We start from the raw sequence: 23,945 nt of genomic DNA on the forward strand, positions 1-23,945 counted from the left end.
TACATTTTTAAATTGGCAGATTATTTCACGTATAGCATTTAATACTTAACCTTCCAGCGGGCGCGCCCAAAAAGTTACAAAAACAGGCGCGCGTATCTTACAGATAAACTTTGGTATTTTTAATTTTTTCTATCAATAGAAGAAATGAAATTAATTAAATAACATCTATAATTATTAATAATGAAATAACAAATAAAAAAATGCTCAGAAAACGACAGTACTTTTTATTTTTTACAAGCCAATAAGTGTAATAATTACAATCACCATGTTCAGCCACTAGACTGTCTGAAAGTGTTCGCAGGTATTTCCTCCTCGTATCTGAGATATACAATGTATTTTTCTGTCAGTAGAAAACAACATTCTTATAAACAATGTTGAAAATAGTTCAATTTGATAAACACGTATAAAAGAAAAAATATAAATAATTGATAAGTCAGGTAACTTACTCGAATGGTCGCGAGTATATGTCAGGCACGGATCGGCAATTGCAAAGAAATGTACAACCCCAAACAAGATAAGATTTTTACTGAAGGAAACTAGTCATGAGAGTGTAGCATTGCTTAAAGGACAGCATCCTCCGCAGCTCCGTCTCTAAACTGCTATTATTTTAATCTAAGCTTGTATCTGTGAGATACGCGCGCCCGCTGGAAGGTTTTAACTTAGTAAAGAACTGATTAGAGCTAGTTTAGGCAGATATAAAGGGTTTTCTGGTGAGGATAACAACCATACGGACCATCCCTGGATGTTACAACTAAGATAAGGCTTTTTCTATTAATTCATTGCGAAAAACGACAGTAATATTAGAAAATGTGAGCTAATTTAGGCCAGGTAAAGTGTGTTTCACGTTAAAGGGAAATAACTATACATATCACTCCTGGATGTTATAATTAATTTGGTAACTAATTTAATAATAAAAACAAATTCATTTGAAAAGAGAGAACATCTTGCGCGAAACTTAATCGTAGAGGAAAATAATGGTCTAAATCAAGTCCTGCTCTACTAATTTTTGATGCACTGCAATTATTACTTAAACCATAATAAATAACGTAATTCCTCTTTGTATTTATTTACATTATTTCGTTTTGTCAAGATTATTGACGTAATTACAATCTAGTTTGTAATTTATCTAAAATAAAACAATAAATAATCATATTATGATATTAATGATTGTGACTAACATTGATTCCATTATACGTATATCGAGTGTAAAACTTCATAATTTAAAACTCCGAAGAATGTATGAAAACAGCAAGAGAATGGATTTCTTTGAGGAATCATTAATTCGAACCAAGTTTTTATTTAAAAGAGTTTTCTCAATGAATTTAAAATTGGACATTTTATTTTTTGCAGAGGGAGCAGCATGTCTCTAATTTAATTTCATTGAAGTACACGATTGGATTACAGTGTTAACCGAAGATAACAAAAATGCTAACTTTAAACATTTCGCATTAGAGTTATAAGAACAATAAGTGGTTTCTGAAACTTAACAATTGCATTTTAGTCTGAATTGTTGAAAGTTAATTTTGGTTTATAACTCACTCACTATTGTAATTGTGTTACAAATCTTGATTTAAATAATGACTATAAGTTTCTGTTAACAATATAACATTAATAACAGGTATAAAGTTGTTAGCAGTTAACCATCTATTCGGTTAATGACTTGTGTAAGGTAAGGTTCACGTCCAGTAGTTTGTATCAGCAAGTTGATGATGGCTCCAGGGGTGGTATATATTCTACTAAGATCAATTAAGAGGTAAAATACGTGAGAGATTGGTTGGCGAGAGAGATAGAACGATGCTGTGGCTATGGGCTACGCCCCTCTGTAACAGTAACGATCTTACAAATGAGCTCATTACCTCTGAGACAGACACCTATTAGAAAGTGCGGGACACCGTCCGCCCTCGGGCCAAACTATAACCAACATTACCTTGTCGTTCCATCAAATTCTCTATAAACTGATGGCTTCCATATTTTCACCTGTACGTCACAAATTTTATCACTTGATTGTAATGGTTTTACGAGTTTGTTAATTAAATAATCAATTCAATTGTTAATTACAGGGTGCTTTCTAGTTCAGTAACAAAAGAAAACTTCTAAAAATCTTTTACAATTATACTCAAGGTTCCGACTCAAAACAAAGTATTCTTTTCAATAAGCAATTTCTATTTCAAAAAATAAATCTTTACCTCTTGTTTTAGTTCTATATCGAGAGATAAGCCCTTTTTTTAGCTTCCACTTATAAGAACACAACGGCGCCTTAACTACAGTCGTTGTCACGCCTGAAAATAAATGTTTAAGCCTTAAATTAATTAACTAAGTTATTAATAAACTGGTTAGGGAATCGTAAGGCCTTCAAATTATGATGAAGAGGTTTCTATCGCCATTGGTGGACCAGTGGGAGCAATTTTTGGAGAACATTTCTTTATTCTAATTCTAAGTTTAGGATATCATTGGCTTGCTTCGTTAGGTGGCCATTTGTATGGATTTATTTTTTTTAAAAATGACTTTTACAGCCTTAGCTGAATGTTTAACAAAACTCTAACCCTCCAATACTATTATGTCCATTTAAACTGCTGCTCCTGGAGCCTGCCTTGTAGTAGCAACATCAAGAAACTCCAGCATAACACAGAACAAATTTCTCAGGCTTGCGATAGACCACCCTAAATCATCCTAATCCATTCTGCCGTGACAAAACCTTCCAGATCCTTCTATTCCCTAAAGACTAAAACACATCCTTCTCTAACTTTCTCCTTTAGCTGCAGGTTTTTCCTTCCTTTTATCCTGCATTCTCTATCCTTCCTTTACTATTACTTGTTTTGAAGATTACAAATGTTCTGTACATTGACACTTCGTGTATTCATTTTTTGTACATATTTATAATATAAGTCCATTTAATTTTTACAGTTGTTGAATAGAATTTCAGCTAGATTTGAATCATTGATTGCACGGATATGTGGTTCAAATAACGCTCGATTTCACGTAAGGAGATTCCTACTTCTTGCCAACCTACAATTATTTTCGTTTGAAGTCTAAAACTCTTGTGTCATAAACGAAGTGCTCGGTAATTTTTGGAATTCGCAGCCGAAGATAAATGCACTATTTTCTCATGAAATTCTAAATCAGACATTTGACATTTGAGTAAAATCTTTACAATAATTTGATTTGTTTACCAATTTTATGACTGCATACTGTTGGAAGATCATGGCAAGGATGCTGAATGTCATATGTATTCATAGATTCAGTAGCTGCTGTCTAGAGAAACAAGGGATATAGTTATCAAATATTTTTTTTTTTTTTTTTTTTTGTTATTTGAAAGGTGCACAACATCTAAGGTCCTTCGCACCTGTTTTCTTATTTTTGATGGACACTATACTGATTATGTTAAACTCCTAGTTACCTAACGAAGAAAACCTAACGACAACTGACCTAACATATAAATAAATCGCACCTATATTGTTTCTATATCTACTTGGGGTGGAGTACTTGATATTCCTCGCACCCCTCACGGATCATAGCCTAAGTAAAACTAATATGTACATTTACTCTGGTTTACACTTACGATTTCGCATTCATACAGACAAACATACCAATAAATACTTACATACTTAGATGCGCTTATACTAATAAATATTCCCAAGCAAATAAATACATACACGCATTAAAAATGGACAATCATATTACACATATACGCTCTAAACTAAAATTCGGGTGGAGTACTCAATATTCCTCTCACCCTAAACAGAAACTAAACCTAAACTAACATATTTATACTATTTACACTACATTCTTTCGTACCATTCATACCTTGCCGGGGTGCCAAACCCCTCCAGAAGACAGTGGCTCCCAATTTTGTACATTTAAAGTACAGGAAAGGCGTCCTGTAGAGAAGAAGTTCGCCACCCCTATCCCGACATTGACCCCCCGCACTCATTCCTACAACCATTCTTACAGCCTAAGTCTAAATCTAACATAAATTAATCCTACTTATAGACCTAAACAAAAGAGAGACCTATATCATCGATTTAAACGAGTCTAATATAAATTTTCAGCATAGTGTCCATTAAATTAGATGCATTAAATTAATTTCTTGTAGAAACTGCAGCGCTTTTTGTACATTGTTTTCATTGTCACTTAGAATTTCCTTAATGTTATTTTCTAAGTTTACTCTCCCTTTTGCTTCACTGTACATGGTGCATTCAGATTAAAATATAAATTATTTTGTAGTCAACTTTTTCTCCCTTCCTTTTTTTTTTCGAAGGTTGTACACATATTTCTCTAGGGTTGCTAAATCCATGAGATCCACATCCTTATCCTCACCACTTACCAAAGAAGAATTTGAGGAAGCATTGCTTCCTATTTCTCTCTTGGTCTCTGTTTTCAGTCCTACTTTTTTGCCCACTCCTCCCAGTATTTTCCTGGGTGGTGAGGCAGTGTAGACAACTTTTGAGGTTGGGGAAATCGGAGTTTGGGGTCGTTTTTTAGAAGCGATGGGTGGTTTCACGGAATCTTCCATGACTACCTCCATCTCTTTTTTTTGATCACTATCACTTTTCCTTTCAACTTCTTCTCTTTTTTCTTTACTTTTTATCTCTTCTTCTTTCTCTTTGCCTTCTATTTCTAGAATCTTAATAATTCTATCATAATTTTCTTCTATTTTGCCTACGCTTTTAACCAGAGTTTCTACCACTGCAGTAAGGCGTGTAACTAGATCTTCCAGATTTTTCTTATCGGCTGGTGTTTCAGAGACACACTGCGCGTACGATATAGGTCTATTAGTTTCGGCATTCACTTTCCTTAATGCTTCTCTATAGCTTATACATTCCTTAACCTTTATTTCTTGAGCTCTTTTTTCTTTTTTGTACTCTATACAATCTACTGACACTGAAGAGTGGCAGCCATTGCAATTTATGCATAATGCCGGAGTAACACATTCATTCTGGTGAATTGGCGCAGAGCATAGCTTGCAACGATCACCGATGGTGCAGTTGCCCGCTATATGGCCCAGCGACCAACATTTGAAGCACCTTAAAGGACTTGGAATGTAATGCCTCACGGGCAATGATACAAATCCGGCAGTAATTTTTTCAGGTGGTTGTGAGCCTTCGAAAGTTAAAATAAGCGCTGGAGTAGGCTTACTCTCCCCAAATTGTCTTTTATAAAGACGCTTAACTTCGACAACACCCTGTGATCTTGATTCATTTAAGATCTCTTCTTCACTACAATGGATTAGATCATAGCTTGTTACTACTCCCTTAGAATAGTTGAGTGTTTTATGTAACTCAACCTTAATTTTCATATCTTCAAACGTTTCTAGCTCCAGCAGTGATTTAGCTTTCTCACTAGCTCTCGCCTCAATCAGAAGGGAACCATTTCTCAATTTTTTGGTTTTCGTTCCCGGACATATCTTTTTTAAAAAATCAAACATCTTATAAGGCCAATATGGCTCAAAAGATTTTCCTTCCTCTTGACAAGTCATAATAAAAAATTGCTGGCCAGATTTATTGCCAGCTAATTCTTGCGTTTGTTCTAATTTTTTTAATTTATTTTTTTTTTTTGGATGAAGATTGCTCTCCATTCTTAACTAAGCCTGTTGAATTTGTTTTAAAAGTAGGTTCCATATAGATCCCACGAGTTGGGACGTTCTATAGGTCACTCTCCGACAGTGCGCCCTTACCGGAGAGAGGGCCTGCATACTCACTGAGATCGGCCTGGTACTCAGTGGGACCGATACATGGGCCGATACCCCCGCCCAAAAACCTCCCGGCTCGGGAACCGAGATTTAGGGGTGTGTGCATGAGTGTGTGTGGTGTGTGTGTGTGTGAGTGTGAGTGTGAATGTGTTATGTGGCGTGGTATTGAGCTTGGGTTCCGTGGGTTTGCTATGCCCATACGGCTGTAAGCCAGCCGTCCCTGCGTTGTCCTTTAGTCGCCTCTTACGACTTCCTGGACTGGAGCAGGCCTATTCTGTCCCCGGACCTGCAGGGGCGTCAAATATTTTAAGAAAGGGCTAAGTAGAATAAAATGATAGAATTCGGTATATTAGGAGTTTAATGACTAGCATGTATAAATATAAAAAGAGATTTGCACCAAATTATTCGACAGACGCTCTAAACTGACCCTGACGAACAAAGGAAGACTATATACCGCCCTACTTGCCCCAATATGGACGTACGGAATACAGCTCTACGGAAGTGCCAAAAAATCGAACATCAACCGACTTCAAACCTTACAGTCTAAAATCCTGAGAACAATAGTTAACGCTCCCTTCTATGTCTCCAATCATACTATACACTCTGATCTAAATATTCCTCTCGTCTCTGAAATAGCCCCAATCTCGATACACAAAACTCCACTCAAATCTACACAGTCAAATCTACAACCCTCTGATCTAAAAAATGTCTACTTCAGCACTTCCTTCAAATCCACAGCGCAGATTAAAGCGGCGGTGGCCCGGCGACCATCTCAATACAACGCCGACCCCCTAGGATGGTTCCTGCTTAAGCTTGCCAACCTGGCGAACTAATGGCTTCCATCACTAGATGGTCACTCCACTCATGCCTCTTGGCGCACATGCATGTATGTAAAAACATATACTATATGCGTACTCCTTATCTCTCATCTCTTTTGCTTAAGGTAAAATAATATTTTGATGTATGTCGAATCCTGAATCGTAATGAACTTTGAATAATATCGGAGACTCCTGAGTTGTGACCAGAGAAAGAGGGCAATAGAGGCTTGGTAAGCTGTCCTTGTCATTAACTAAACTGTAATTTACAAACTAAAAAGTTAGATGAACGAATTATTGAAAGAAACAAGATATAAATTTCCTAAATTCAAAAAATAAATAAAGCAATGTTATATATATGTATGCTATTTTCTTTTCTTCAAAAATAAGGCTATTGAAAGTAATCAAGTCCCTGGCTAGAGGGTTCTGATAATAACAAGATTGAAGAGGGTCCAATATCATCAAGTTACTCTTCTAAAGGATTTAATTAAGAGAACTTCTCAAAGTAATCTTTTAAAAGTTATGTCTAAGCAGAAGATGAAGTCCAACTATGGGAGGAAGAAAATTGCAGAGTCTTCAACTTCGTACTTCAAATCTTCATCATCCGTCCCATTATAATGAGATATTTCCTTAATCAGACTTTAAGACTATAATACTACTTCCAGCGTTAGTTTGCTAGCATTCATGCTTTCGGTTCACTCTTTAAGGTCTTCTAAGCCCAACAGGCAAAAAAAACAACTATATATATTATTCATCTTCAGGAGATTACTAAATGGTAAATCGCAAGTTAGATGTTCCAGTAAATGAAAATGTTACTGACAAATAGCACCTGCCAAGGTAGCTTAGATCAATGTAGGCTAATGGCTTTATGAAGATTCTGTCTTAGACGATGTTTGGCTTCGATAAATATGGACAAATAATAATCATAGTCACATGATTATAGAATAACAATTTGTACAATTAGAATACGGCAGAATTAATAAAACCTACATTTGCTAATAAATGTACAGCGTATAAAACAATAGAACTTCTGTTCTAACATGATCTCGTCTCAATAAATTAACGTTAAAAAAATCTAGGAGATTTTGGTCCATAATAATTCCAAATTCTGAGAGAATTCAAGATCAGTGATTCTGGTTGGATAGTCAAATATTTTTAGACTATTCCAATCTGTCAAAAAAGTCAACCGAGGTAAATATTCGTGTTCGTAAAAATTCCCTGTTTCCGTTCACTTCTCCAAACTTCTCTTTTTAATAGACACAACGTGTTGCTTCATTTAATTCGTTTACTCGAGACTTTTTCTCGTTGTTGCTTCTTAAAACAGTCTGTCACATCTATAACCTCAGGTAAAATCTGTTGGTTTTGGGTGAAAAGCTGTGCTATATCCGCAAAATGGTCTGACCCATCCTTAACCACAATGAACACTATCTCAAGATACTCCATTAAACATTGATGTTACACTTTCTCCTTTCTAAGAGGATTTCACAAAAATGTATCTCTGGTTGAAAACTAAATATTGAAAATCTGTAAGATAGCATCAATGGTCCTTACGAAGGGTAACAAGGAAGTAATAAATAAATTAAGATGGTAGAACAGAATGGATATTGGATTAGACATTTATATTTCAAAACTAGTGCAGAACGAAGCAAGAGCATTGTGCCAGAGAATGTTGACAGAAGAACTATCCATCACGGCCAATCTTCTATCTTCTATATTTCCTGTATTTACTAAAATATATATTTACACCTCGGTCATTATTTATCTTAGAGATGAATTACTTTTTATGATAATATAATTTATTTGTGGGAGCTTTGGGCATCAGTACACATTACTCTTGAATAGAATTTTACCAAATTCTAGGATAAATTCACAATTTAATGACGGCGCTGAATTTGCAGTTTAGATAATTTAAAACAATGTTTGCTCTAAATATTAGCGGTTTCATAGCCAAGAAATCCATTATAATTATACGCTAGTTTTCTTCGATACTAAGCACAACATGGCAAAACTAACGCTTGTAAATTTACCTTTTAAGAACAAAAGAACACTTCGCCGCATCCTTAATCCTTTCACTTGCCTCCGTGACTATTTTGCCTTCATCCTCCAAGAGAGCGGCCAAACATTTGAAGGAGATCATCTGTTCCAAATCGGTGGCCTGCAATATTCACCTACTGGTGAGGTACTCCTCACAATCCACTCTATTTCTTCCAAATCTCATCTCTTAAGTCTTTACTAGCATTATTGTACAGAATATGTTGTAAGTTTAACTCTTTATTAATTTAAGAATACCGACAAACTAACTAAATTCTGGCACTAAGTAGAGAATTAAAATAAACCACGATTAGTTTAACGCTATACTCTTCACCTAACGCAGACCCTCTTTTAATCGTCACATTAGACATAATAATTCTCTGATCCCGTGGTCTATCCACGTTAAAGTACCTAGGCCTAACTTTGGACAACAAACTGACTTTCACTACACACGTTCAGGGCAAAGTAAACGCAGGCAAACTGGACTACACGACTATTATTTCCTCTTCTCTCACGTGACTCCAAAATGACTGTGTGCCCAACAAACTCCTCCTCAACAAAGCGGTCATTAGGCCGATGTTGCTCTACGCTTGCTCCGCCTGAAGCCCTGACTTGTAGCAGCAACATCAAGAAACTCCAGAACAACACAGAACGAATTCCTCAGACTTGCGATAGACTTTCCTCAACGCACTAAAACTGACTCACTCCTCGAGACTGCATTCATTATTCCCCGTACACTCTTACAACCAAAATCGTCTGCTGACACTCCTTTCCATCCTAGACTGTCATCCTAATCCACTCTGCCGCGACCTAGCCTCCTACAGATCCTTCTATTCCCTACAGGCACAAAAGAATTAAACACATCCTTCTCTAACCTCCTACAGATCCTTCTATTCCCTACAGGCACAAAAGAATTAAACACATCCTTCTCTAACTTTCCACACTAGCTGCAGGTTTTTCCTCTTTTTCCCTGCATCTTATCCTACACCTTAACCTTTCTTGTTATCCTCACTAGTTAGGAAGGTTACAATGTTTTGTACATTATTACTTCGCATATTTATTTAATTTTTGTACATATATTGTAATAAAGATTTATTCTATTTTATTATATAAAATAAGAACTCATAAAACATGTTTACAAAAGATGTTCTATAGTAACTATTTCTGTTGATGACCCAGATAGTTTTAATTCGTCTGGTTGGGTTGATAATGTCAGAAACGCTGATGTTACGTTCTGTAGAACTCCACATATAGTAATGACTTAGAAACTGCAACAAGAGGCAATGAATGTTCACTTTATTATTCCAATCACTAAAATATGTTTATTAGTGGCTTCTCTCGACAATAAATATTGTCTAAAATTCCAAGCAAATTAAAAGAAAAAAAAAATGTCAAAAATATTTTACACAGAAAAACCAAACATGCAGCATACAATTTCTATCATATATCTTTTTTAATGATCATTTGGTGCCAAGAATATATTTATTTCTTAGTATATTGCAACAGCATCAACAAAATTCTGTGGTGGCCACTCAGACGACTAATCAGTTTCTACTATTTTCAAGGTTCTAACCCATTAATATTCTCAAAATTCGCAATTTTTTGAGTCATATTCCATTGTTTCACTTTGTAAAGGAAACTAAGACAATACCTATCTCAGATTATATCCTTCGGGTGAAAAAGATTCAAGTAAAATTTGAAAATTTGTGCGTTTGTAATCGCTGTGTAAAGTCGTAGGAATCGATTGCGAGAAAATCTTGAAATGCGGAAAAATCTGGACAAAAAATAGCGCTTAAGGTCTGTCAATTTTCTTCAAATTTGGTTTTCATTAATACTATCCAGGTAGTAATTAGGTGAAGTAAAAACAAAAATAGGGCTTTAGAGGAAAACCAGCAATCTCCTCTCTTGTCATTAATAGAAATTTACCGGAAATGTATTTTTTAAAATAAAACGTGCAGAAACATTTGGTTGACAGATTTTGTGACTATAACCTTACTGTCCCAACATTTTTCTTTGGAGGTACCTAAATCAAAATTCAATTGTCTTCAAGGATCCATATTCACACAAAGTGATGGAGCCTCATTTTAAGACTTACTCACTTGTAAGAACCTTGGCCTCCATCAGCACAGCTTTCCACTTGTCCCTGTCCAAAGCACGGAGTCTCCATCTCCTGACTAACCCAGCCTTTTAATATTCGGTTTCTACATCGTCCAGCCATCTCCAGCGAGAACGTGCGCTTTCTCTGCTTCCAACTGGAGTTCCATAGAACAGTTTTTTTGCTATTCTTGTTTCGGGCATCCCTTCCTAACGAGCCTTATCCATCTTAATCTGGCGGCTTTAATGAAATAGACAAGATATTTTTGTGTGTGTGTGTTCTTTCTAAAGGTGCTTAACATCTACTGTCCTTCGCACCTGACAATGCTGCTGAATGACACTATACTAGTTCATTCTAAACTACGTAAAACAATCATTCTACTGAAAAACACTCATGCATATAAATGCATTCATCCAAATAAATACAATCACACTCATTAAATCTAGCTAAAATGAATTTGCTCGTTCACTCACTCTAAATTTACTTATACTAATCGCGATTTGTGATAAGTTGCTTGAACCAGACCAGATCTGGTTCGCCAAAGAAGCACGAAGAAGTCATTGTGAGTTCTATTAGTCATTTTTACAGGACTAAATATCCTTCTTCTTTCTTTCCCAAACATTTTAAGACTTGAGGACCAGATATTTCAGATGGATATTCAAAATCTAATATCTACTCAGTTACAATAATTACTCTTGTTAAGAAGAAAATGGATTTAGTGAGCACAATGATGATGTGAAAATATAAATACTTCCTAATGTGTAAAATATGTAACATAGTTTTGTTATTTTAAGGTGTAAGTAATAGGAAAGCCATTTTGTATTTTATATGGGCACTTGTATGGAGAGATAGTGGATATACATATATATATATATGTAATTTTATTCCACTTGATTTTGCTTGTATGACGTAAAGGAGCAGATCGTAGAAGTATAGCGTGCAGTTGAGGCGGTAAGTCCTTAAAGATATGAAGATGGCAAGGAACAAGTTTTCAATCAAATTAAGTTGAGAGCTCCGCAAGAAGGATAAGGACGCGCTCTCCTTAAACTCTTGCGGCCGTTTACTTTCCATTAAACCTTTTTTCTCTTCTCTTTCTTCCACGTTCACACCTCATTCTCCATAACTATTCACTCAATCTACTTCAACTCTTTACCATATTCAACCTTTATTTCCTATTTTAGCGAGCAGAATTTATTTAGGATTTTTTTTCTTTATGCGAGTGAATTGTTTATATAATTTGATTCTTTCATTACATTACTTCAGCATTAAAGTTACCCAACTCATATTTCATTTACAGTAGTTATGTTTTTGCATTATAAAGGAATAAGCAGTTTGTTAACATGTACATGATTATTGGGCCCCTGAGCGTAAATTGTAAACATTTTTATTTCTATAAATGGAATGGATTTTGAGTAAAGAAAGATTACTTCTTTTTTTTTCCAAGGGACAAGCTTTATAAAAATACAGCCAAAAGCAATACCACAAAGTGTCATTCTAAGTGATTACTTTCTATCTCCTGCCTCCGAGCTATCAGTAAACATGTAAGATCGAATTGAAAACCAAGAATTGATCAATCTGTACCGTCTTAACAGTGAACAGGCGTGGTAGGATACATTAATCTTGAAGTTAGGGGAGCTAAGAAAGTATTTACCACAAAACCACGCCTGCACAATACGTATGTCTTTGGTAAGAATTGTGGAGAAGCATTATCTGAGTGAGGTAGTCCCCTAGAATGCTGTAAGGAAGTTACATTCTACCTGAAAGTTCTGGAAAAAGGAGTATTTTTGTTGCATTATTTCCTTCTCCAAAAATATATAGGAGTAATAATTATCGAGAATATGGTTGCATTCGCAGCGCTTGAACCGTCGGAGCTCAGTTACACTTCTTCTTCTATCATCAGAGGTTGATTTGTCAGTTTGGTGTAAAGAATTTAACTTCTACTGGTTTCTTTCTTTTATCACACTCTACACATCAGCATTTACAGTCAGCAATGGTCAACTCATCTACAGAATAGAATAGAATATAATTAATCTTTATTACAATATAAATATGTACAAAAATAAATAAATATTCGCAGTATCAATGTACAAAACATTGTAACCTTCCAATCAATGATCTTCCAACAGTATGCAGTCATACTACATTTTTTCAAAAAAACAAAACCATCAAAGTTATTTCAATTAGGGAAGAAATTATAACAGTCAATGATACTTTTTTAGTGCAAAGATAAAATTGGTAAACAAATCAAATTATTGTAAAGATTTTACTCAAATGTCAAGTGTCTGATTTAGAATTTCATGAGAAAATAGTGTATTTATCTTTGGCAGCGAATTCCAAAAATTACCGAGCACTTCGTTTTTGACACAAGAGTTTTAGACTTCGAAAAGAAAATAATTGTTGGTAAGGAGTAGGTATCTCCTTACGTGAAATCGAGCGTTATTTGGGCCACACATCTGTGCAATCAAAGGAGAATCAAAGATTCAAAACTAGCAGAAATTCTAATCAACAATTTTAAAAATTAAATGGACTTTTTTTTTAATTGAATCTTTATTATATTACAAATATGTACAAAAAATGAATGCACGAAGTGTCAATGTACAGAACGTTTGTAATCTTCAAAACAAGTAATAGTAAAAAAAGGATAGAGAATGCAGGAGAAAAGGAAGGAAATAACTGCAGCTAAAGGAGAAAGTTAGAGAAGGATGTGTTTTAGTCTTTTGTGTCTTTAGGAAATAGAAAGATCTAGGAAGTTATGTCGCGGCATAGTGGATTAAGATGACAGTCTAGGATGGAAAGGAGTTTCAGCAGACGATTTCGGATGTAGGAGTGTACCAAGGATAATGGATACAGTCTCACGGAGAGAGTCAATTTTAGACTTAATTTTGGAGAGTCTGTCACGAGTCTGGGAAATTTATTCTACGTTGTTTCGCCGCATCTACGGAGTCAGCAAGTATTGCAATTGTATTGCCATGGATACAATCAATGTTATGATAATTATTATTATTTCTACATAATGTTTTGAATAAGGTTCAGTAATTTCAAGGGAAAATAGGGAAGAGATTAGCTTAGTGGTTAGTTCACTGGACCACCAACTTGGGAATCCCGGGTTCGTATCCAGCCCTTAGATTTCCTCTTCCTAGGAGCTTCTTACAGTTCAATGTACTGAGGCTTTGAATAATTTTGTAGACACCTCTCAATTATCTTAATGTTGTCATGTTTTAAATTGAAAAGCAATAAAGATTCTTAGATGTTTGCTGTTCTTTATGACCTTACCCCTTATAGTCTTTGATTTGCATGAATTGCCTAAGGAATGACCAACTACGCAAAACAAATTAATTTCCTAATTCATAGTTTTACTATACAGGGTGAACCAGTAAGTATTGTCCATAGGCCTACTATGTGAAGTACATCTAAAGTGGAGTTCAATGACGTATTGGTCAACTTTATATTTTCCACTGTTCTTGAGTGACGTCACTTTAAATTTTTTTTCTAAAATCTTCATTTTTTTTCAATAAAAATGTTATTACTCAGAAAGGTTCAGCTCAAAATCGATCCCGATGACACGATTAGAAAGACAGGTAAATTTTCTAAAAATTGGTACCATTTCGAAGCAAAAGTTATTCTCCAAACAGCCTCAATCTTCCTCCGAATGCTGGAAAAATAAAAGTAATCGAAATTTTTAAGAAAACTCATTAGGCCCTTACGTGATCATTATCAGACCTAGGTGCTGGCACTTTTTATAAAAGTTTCCCTGTCTAATGGGCTTTCTAACGGTATATTATTTTCCAGGATTCCTTCTATCTTCGTATGAGAAATTACATTTGTTTTGCAAGAAAACGTGTTCACGAGCACTCAACAGTGTTGGTTTATCAAGTTGTTTAATTCATTGAAAACACTTTTAGATGGACCAGTAGTCAATTTTTAAAGTAGATTGCCTTAAAATAAGGAAGTCAAAGGTTACTAATTGCACTAAAAAAAAAATCTGATCTCAGTGAAATATTTGAGAAAATGTTAGGAAATATTTTAAGCAATCACTTAAACAAAAATTCATATAGTTTGTATTTACTCCGGAGGAAGATTGAGACTGTTTGGAGAATATCTTATGCTTCGAAATGGTATCAATTTTTAGAAAATTTACCTGTCTTTCTAAGCGTGTCATCTGGATCGAATTTGGACTAAAACTTTCTGAGTAATAACATTTTTATTGGAAAAAAGTAATGATTTTAGAAAAAAAAATTAAAATGACGTCACTCAAGAACATTGGAAAATATGAAGTTAGCCAATACGTCATTGAACTCCACTTTAGATGTATTACACACAGTAGGCCTATGGACATTACTTACTGGTTCACCCTGTATAGCTTTCAATTTAGAATATTTATCATTTCCTCCATCTTTAATAAATTTATAACTTTAAACAAATTCGTCGCCTCTCTAACAGTAAACATCTTTTTTTAGAATTCGCTAATATTATTTCAAGGTACAGCAATTATTTTCTTATTGTGAATATGGTTAAATATTTAATGATGCAAAAAATATCTTTCGCATATTAATCATATTTATTTATTAAATGGGTTAAAGAGAGGAAATAATGAAATGGTAAAGAATGTTTTTAATTAACACCCTCACAAATTAAACGTAAGATTAAAAGTATTAGATCCGGTTAAATTTTTGGCACCAGTTACACACTAGCCTGGGTTCTTGAGTCGTATTTTTCGTCCCTCATGAGTGCTCATTAGTTCCAATAGAAAGAGAAAGAAAACACTCTCTAGTAATTTATATTTTACTATGTTATATTGATCAGTGTGTGTGTTTGATTTGTTTATGTAAGTACATGAAGATTGGTCGCTAGTGTGTGTGGAGAAATCACCTGGAGTGTCTAGTCGGTTGTCAACTACTAATGACATCTGACGGTGCCTTTACTACTTACAAAACCTATACAACTACCAAATACACACTCGGAACAACTATCAGGCTATTATTTATGTGAACGCACTATTTCAGGCAGACACTACATCAAGTAGTGCTTGTCTTCGCCCGGACCCTCTCTAGTGTTGAAATATGCTCTACTATTTATAATACATATTAGTGTATTAGTGAAAGTTATTTATTGTCTTATACACCCATTAAATATAAACACATATAACTTCCTTTAGAAGTCTAAAGTAGCGAAGTTTTTTGTTTCCAGATCTTCTTGGCAGTGAAAGAATTGTTACAGAAATAAAATGGTTATTTGAATTTTAGAACTTAGAAGATACAAATAATAAATAAGTGAATTTCTCAAGGGCAAATTAATGAAAATATAAATTATAGCATCTTTGAACTTATGGAACCTAAAAGTATAGTATAGGATGTACACGGAGGTGAGGTCGAAACTTCGGGAGATGATTCAGCAGCTCAAATGCTACAAAAAATATTCTATTCACTATGGCCCGATTCTCAATAGTGTCCAAGATATTTGCATTTTTCCCTTTTTCCTTCGATATTCGCGTTTTTCCACCATAAAAACGGGCCGTAACTTTTCTATCTAACAAATCTGCTTATTCCAAACGAAAGAGCATTAAATTTCCTATAAACATTCTCAATTCAGAGCCTCGAAACGTTTCTTATAAACAATGAAATTTTTACTTTAATTAAAATTCGTTCTCGAAGATTTCTGTTAAAATGTTCAACTGTATTTTTTCAGTGATTAATGAATCAAAGAGTCACCCAATTTCAGAAAAAGTTGTGTATTTATTGAGCTTCAAGACCTATCCCGAACAGAGGGGGTGTAAATGCAAAAAACTGGGATGTTTTCGACTTTTCGCTGATATCAAATTATTAATTTACGTTTAAAAAAAAAAAAAAACAACAGTTAATATGAAACTTTTAATGGCGATCCAATGAGACAACTTCTATTCTCGCATTGTAGATTATTTTTGTTCAAATTGGTGCTATGGTTGTAAAATATCAGCTCCGTATAGGAGTTACTTATAGTTCTATATACGGATGATTTGTGCACCGATATCTTCTTGGTTCGTTATGTCGACTAACCTTAGTATATTAGAACTTTCTGACTGTAAATGCGAAGAAGACTATATTTGCTTTCTTTTCATGTAGAACTAGGCTGTCGAATGTTTGTATTTTTAAGAGGAGGTTGCAATTTCTCTGTACAGAGCCTCGTTTTTTTTTTTATCCCGGAGTCCCAATTTCTGCATCTAATAATGCAGCTCCATGTATTCCTGCCTTTTTTACTTCTGCCTGTTGTCACTCCTATCGTCTTCAGTTCTTTATCAACCTCCTGAAGCCATCCAATCTTCCAATCCTTTTCTAGCCGAATGCACGTAGCATAAGCGATATCCTTTTTTCACGTGACCTAACCATTCACTAAGGTGAGGGACCTTTCCTTGAATTGAGTCACAAAGCATTTCATTATTTATTGCGTAAATTACGCCCCGAATTCTGCAAGTATCAGATGCACAGCCATTGTTAGGCTGGTGACTATTGCAGCTGATGTCATCATTCCAAGTTTCCGCTTCATACGTCAGAACTGGTTCATTTAAATTCTTGTATAATTTTGATTTTTATGGTCTCGACATGGATCGTCAGTTCAACTGAAGTTCGAGGTTTTGAACAATCTTAATTTAGCTAAATGTGGACAATTAGTTTCAATTTTTCTTCTGTTTACCTCATTGAATTCTGATTCTCTGGGTGTTTTTACACTTGGATGAAATTTGAGGATATCAGATTTTAAATGAGATCTATGTTTTTAAATAATGGCATTTATCTACATTTCTAGAATCTGCTATTTCAGATTGTATGAACTGATTAATTTGTCTTCAGTTCTCTTAAGTACTCGCCTTCGGCGGTACATATTCTAAAATTGGAACGATACAGGGAAAATTAGTATGGCCCCTGTGTAACGATGACACGCAAAATCGTTAAGCATTACTTTAATTTTAACGGGGTTCGTGTTGGTCTAGTAGTCAAGAGCTTGGCTTTGTAATTGGGAGATCCCCAGTTCGAATCCCGCGTATGGCTACTTTTTATTTGTTAGAAAAAATTGTTTACAGTAAAGTATGATCTTCCGCCTCCATCCTCGACACCTAATAGGTAGTTGGACGTTAAGCTCCGCATGAAAAAAATAGGAGATTACTTTTACTTTTATGTTATTTTAAATATTTTCTTCTATATTTTTCGTCGCTGCATTTGTTCATCTCAGAGAACTAATATTTTCTTTAGGGGAAGGAAACTGCTATTTGCTCTTTTGACGTTTATTACTTCAGGGTTTTAACACTAAAAGAACCTTAGTGTAATTACGGAGGAAAAAATTAATAATTCATACGGTGACACCTAATATCCAATAGAGAATTTCCTTCGTAAGAGTAGAAAAGCCTGAAGAGTTTTTATTGATGGTCTAAGTAAAGGGGAGGTTCTCTCCAACACGACACGGGTCTAGACCGGAGGGCGAGGCCGGAGGTCTTGTTGGAAGAGGGTCTCTTGCCTTGCATACATAACTAAGGGACAGGTAGCTTAATGAGACCGGCCGAATTTATACCATCCAGGGTATAGTGTTCTCTCTTTACCCATGAGTAAGGGACAGTCTGTCCTGTATTCCCCAACTTTCGGCGCACAATCTAACACATCCCTTTTCCCTTTTTCTCTAACTTGCTCGGCTCACGCGTGCCCTACCTTCGTATGTTTACAAAAGGAGGAGAAAAAAAAAATACTAACAACAATCTTGGAGCATTCTCTCAGTTTCTCTGTTTTACATACCCTAACCACAGTCTCATTGCCCTTAAGAAATTTAAGACGACAAGTTTGCCTGTTGTGAAGTTGTCCCCTGTATAATACTTGACTCGTAACTTTTTAGCTTCTGTTTGCAGTTGACTTGTGAAATTAAGTTCCTTGTATTTCTTTAATTAATACCATTTATTTCTAATCTGCTTTCAAGAGCGTACAGATGGATTTGACATCAGATTATTCCAGAACGCTTTGTGAATACGTATAATACAAAGCTGCAATTGAATGTTCTGATAAAAATTAACTATTGTACATCTGAGAAAAGATATTTACATTTCCATTAGCGCTGTTAACATTGAAATTTGTAAATATTTTTTTTTGTTTCTCTGCAATCTGTTAGATCTATTGTGCCCAACTGCATAACCTTAAATCCTGCAGCTCACCTAGTAAAGACACAACATGCCCATGGTACCGTAGAGAAGTTTGAGGATGAGATGTGGGAGCCAGTAAAAAGAAATATCTTCTTCCCAAAGCCAACTTGGAAGCATAGGGCACACCACCTAAACCACTCCTTCGTTTGCCAGATCCTCTAAGGATGTCTCATCCAGATCAAGACGAACAAACTCTTCCTGGGAGTTCTAGGAAGAAATGGAAGCCGTTAGTTAGGTTTAATATCCTTAGGGTAGAAAATAAATAAAATTAGTGGACAGAGCAGTGAAATAAAGGACTGTCCTCTTAAATAAAGGACGTATGGTATCCAGTTTCAAAGTCCATCTTATATTTTCCAACTCTTCAAGTTCAAATTCTCGAACGATTCTCGTAATACTAGATCTCGTTCTTCTGATCTCTGTATTCGCTCAAACCGTACTTTATTCTTCAACAAATCCTTCTTAATATGCGCTACCTCTCTCTGGAACTCCTTACCATCATCTGTCCGCCATGCTCCTACCCTTTCCATCTTTAAATCTCTTCTGTTCAATTATCTCCTTTCTACTCAGCTTCCTCCGAAATTATAATTGTATTCTTTTATTTCATTAATTTTAATTTTTCTATTTTTGTAAATATGTACCTACTTATTTTTATTTATAAATATTTTAAAGTTAGGCCAAACTAATAGGGCCTCCAACTGCACTTGTACTTATTCTTAGAGGACAATAGTCCCAGAATAATAAATTTATATTCTTCTTCTTCTTCTTCTATGGTCACCGCAATTATAACAGTGAATACTTTAAGGTTTAGATTTACTTTAATGTTTTTGTCCTGAACCTGGGCTCCCAGCTATATATCTAGAGTCTTTGCTTTAAATGCTGTATTAAAGCATAATAAAGAATGGTTACAAAAATACATCTCTTAATGAGCTTAAAAACAAAAAGAAGTAATTGTGAAATAGGTATTCCCAGTTTTATCTTTCTACAATGCAGCAATTCTGTTACATTTTCTGACATTAATTTCTATTTCGTGATTATTATTTTAATTATTTATTATTACTAGTTATTTACATAAGCTTATTTCATGAAGTTTTAGGTTAAAGTAATGAAATTAGCAAAAAAAACTACTTTGAAAGTTTAAATTTCTCGCACTTTAATTTTTACGATTCATTAAGGTTTATTTTTTATTAAGGTTCTTTTAATTTTTGTTTTGTTACTTAAAAATATTTTGACTTTTATGTATATTTATCACACGTAGGCTTTGTTTGCTACAAAGATTTTTCTTCTTTTTTTATCAGGGGTTAAAATTAATTATGGAAGATAATGAGGCAACACTGGCTGGCTAGCCTCAGCTATAAATTGCAGCTATAAAAGAAGGAGAAGATAAACCAGGGTTTTGTAGGTAAAATATAATTGGATAAAAAAGGGTAAGGGGTTTTATGTATAAAAGTCTCGTTTTACGTATGTATACATAACATATATGAGTATATGGGGGGAATTTCTTTGTCCTTGCCCTAACTTTGTTGTTAAATAGAGATAGGGTCAGAGAGCTCACGTAGTGGCAATGTATCAACAAGGACTTGTACTTCGCTTAGGCTATTTACAACTAGGCAAACTGCTGGAGATTTGCAGCTCTATCCAGTGCTTACTAAAGAAACTAGGGGATGTTTGTCCAACCGCTAGCAAAAAGATCTCTCTGCAGTACAGTTTTTCTCGTCTTTCAAATATGTACAAATTAATGCTATATTAGCAATGAACAATTAAAAAAACTAATTGTGTTTGGTTGCGAAGAAGTAATGGTAAGAAATAAGAGCATTTTACTCTTCGTGACGTGGTGATTTCCTGTTTGGTAAATCATTTAAGGAAGCAAACTGATACGTACAACTTACTTTATCCTTCTATAAAAGTAAAAAAGTAAAGTAAAGTAGTTGCCTATTTTTCAGGCGGGGCTTAACGTCCAACTACCAATTAGGTGTCGTGGACGGAGGCGACTAGCAAACATACTTTACTGTAAATTTCTTTTATTAACTATTAAATAAAATCCAAGGCCTAAGACCGGGAATCGAACACAGCACCACAATACATATTAGCTTCGCAGGTCTCGCCTCTAACCGCTCGGCTACCGTGGCGCCTTTATCCTTCTATACCCTCCCTTTCATCCTTTGGTCAGGTTCTTCTTCTAATTCCTCTCAGGACGACCTTAACCAGCCTTTATTCCTCTGTTTTCATTCATGACCCAAGGCCAGTTTCCTCTTCATTACTTTTTTGTACTAGGGTGGGTCAAAAGGTATGAACCGGTTTTAAAGGGATGTAAAACAAAAACAATTCAACTTACAGAAATTATGTTTATATTGTTTAATTCAGTACAGAATCTAGTTTTTTACATTAAGTTTGAAAGATGTTATCACATAGGTGGCGGCCATCAGCCGCGATGCACTCTTGAAGGCGAATTCTGAAGTTTACAACCGCTCTTCTGCACATTTCGATGGGTATTGCCGTAACTTCCTCTCTGATTCTGTCCTTTAACATAAAGGAAAAGTTTTTAAACATCGTCCACATACCCAGGAAGAACTTAAGGACAGAGGAAGTTACGGCAATACCCATCGAAATGTGCAGAAGAGCGGTTGAAAACTTCAGAATTCGCCTTCAAGAGTGCATCGCGGCTGACGGCCGCCACCTACGTGATATCATCTTTCAAACTTAATGTAAAAAACTAGATTCTGTACTGAATTAAACAATATAAACATAATTTCTGTAAGTTGAATTGTTTTTGTTCTACATCCCTTTAAAACCGGTTCATACCTTTTGCCCCACCCTGTATTTATTTTCTCAAATACTATCATCTCTCCCATTCGGATATAGTGTTTGTGTCTTCAAACTATATCGAAGTTTTCCATTAACCAATTAAGCGTGGAATTTAGTTTGAAAAAAGCCCCCCCACAGTGTGCGGAATTAAAATCACGACAATGACGTGTATACACGTCGAACGCAGGGAAAAACAACCAAAAAGTTTACTACGTTATAATAGTCACTGCAAGAACTTTTTCAGCAATCTCTCTGGAGCTTGAGATTACAGAGCATTGTGTGCTCATTCAAAATCTTGCACCGCTAGAGACGCAAGAGCTTTTACAAGGAAGAAAAGAGTTTTGAATTCTGTGCAAAATGAAATCATGCTCGTTCTGAGGTCTGAACCTCTATCTAAGGTATAAATGGCCTTGCACAAGGGTTGAGAGCTTCTATTTGTGAGCGTAATTCCCCAATCTCTAATGCGGAGACCAAACATGTACCAACCACTTATCATTTGGCTGACTCCCACCGCAGTTCTATTGGTAAGATAAAGGGAAACATCCCACCAAATAATATTCTTATTGTATTTTATTAAAATTTCGAGTTTTTATAGTCAATGGTAATTTTATATTTTTTCACAACGAGTACACACGTCAAACGCACCTTTACAGAGATTTGGTTTAACGTGTATACACGGCGTCAAACGCGCATAACTGGTTTAATCTTGACTACACTTCTCTAGTGAAAAACTTGCATGCATACTGTAGTTTAATGTTTCCACAAAGAGTTGCATGGAATGTCCACACTCTGCTGAGTTAAATTGTTGAAGCGCCTGGACAGTAAGTACCAACAACTTGAATGCTTTGGATTGTTTAGGTGTAAACAGATAACTTCCTTGATCGAATTTCTTTTCTAAAACTGTCTATACTCTTGTATTTATTTACTAAAGTAAATGGTAGAGTCTGTCTGCTTTATTTGTACATTAAAGTATGCAAACGAGTCGTTACAACATCTACCCTCACTTCTACAGAATATTTAGTCTTAGAAAAGCCTGCAAACACAATAGGAAAGAAAAGTTGTTTCGTACATTATAAAAATATTGCATTGAACAATCAAGACGCGATCATGCTGTGAGCCCATTGTAAAACCACTTGTTCGCTCCGAGTTGGCTTTAGATGTTATTTTCACTGTTTTCATTTCAAGAAAATGGGCAAAAATCATCAAGGGAGTTTTCTTTCTTTAACTATTTCTCTTAAACATTCAGTTAAGAAAAGTTAAAAAAGATTTTTTTTTTTTGCATCACAAGGGAGTTGAATCTGCTCCCAGTAGAGTTGAAAGTCCATATTCCCCCTTGCAGTTCATCTGCATACTGGAGCCATTCACTTGAGACGACCAAAACAAAATGTCTGTCATTATTATTTGCCCCGACAACTCCCGCCCAGTCGGCTTCGTCAACGTCTTCAGCCCCTTAGCTGAAGCTCGTCGTTTCATTCACTTTTTAATTTATCCAGTAAAATTTTCATATTTCATTTTATGATTATTATTGTAGACAGTATGTTGTTGGCCGTGGGAAACTTCCCCAAATGTTTAGCACTAACCTTCATACTTTATCTCCTACCCTGGGGCCGGGACAGCCGTTGTTACCCGAGGGTCCTCCTCCTCTTGTCCCTCTACAACAAGTATATTGTTTTTAAAATTATCCTTTTAATAACATAAACCTTCAACGGGAGTTTTCTAATTTCTCTTTCACTTATTTTCATCCCTCTTTTTAATTTAAAATTTAATTTATCACTTCCTATGACGGCGTGATAATTTTATTTTCATTCGGTGAAAATGTACCTAATACAGTTGAAGTAAATACTTCTTAAATGGAATAAAATTAAAGTTTTTATTTTTTAATTTTTTTGATTTTAATTATGATTAGTATTATTATGAGTTTAAGCCCATCAATGTCTCAGGTCTTTAATGCCTGAAAGATTTTTCAGTGTTTCATTTAAAAAAACAAAGTTTATTTTGTGTAGACATTTGCTGGAGGTAGCTGAGAATTTGTCGAGTAAAAATTGAACTGAGTATTACTGTTCCAATAATGGTTCCAATTAAAATCGTTATATTTAACTCTGAATTGGTGGGACGCCATTATTTTTATTATTTTTTTATTGTACGTTCATGAAACATTTCATTAACGGGAAACTTCCCAATTCAGTTTCCTTTTTGTTTGAGTTCATTCAACATTTATTTACATTATTTTTGAAACATAATGATATACGTACGCATATTATCACGCGTATATTTGCAAAACCATTTATAACTTTGATTTGTTAGCAAAGCGAAAATAAGCATCATTTTAGATTTAATAGTTAAAAGTTTTGTTGCTCTACA

At 34.9% G+C, this 23,945-nt stretch overlaps 1 protein-coding gene and 1 non-coding gene across 2 annotated transcripts in view; both read left to right on the forward strand.

The window, feature by feature from the left end:
• Nucleotides 1–23,945, forward strand: part of LOC141454559 (roundabout homolog 1-like) — a 573,443-nt gene that overhangs the window by 385,328 nt on the left and 164,170 nt on the right. The gene's annotated exons all lie outside the window — the stretch shown is intronic.
• Nucleotides 17,461–17,568, forward strand: LOC141454840 (U6 spliceosomal RNA). Its single transcript, XR_012458986.1, has one exon. It is a non-coding gene; the product is annotated as a U6 spliceosomal RNA (small nuclear RNA).

Source organism: Rhodnius prolixus, unplaced genomic scaffold (assembly GCF_049639745.1).
Source record: "Rhodnius prolixus isolate KJV_2025 unplaced genomic scaffold, Rpr scaffold_9, whole genome shotgun sequence".
NCBI classification, from domain to species: domain Eukaryota; kingdom Metazoa; phylum Arthropoda; class Insecta; order Hemiptera; family Reduviidae; genus Rhodnius; species Rhodnius prolixus.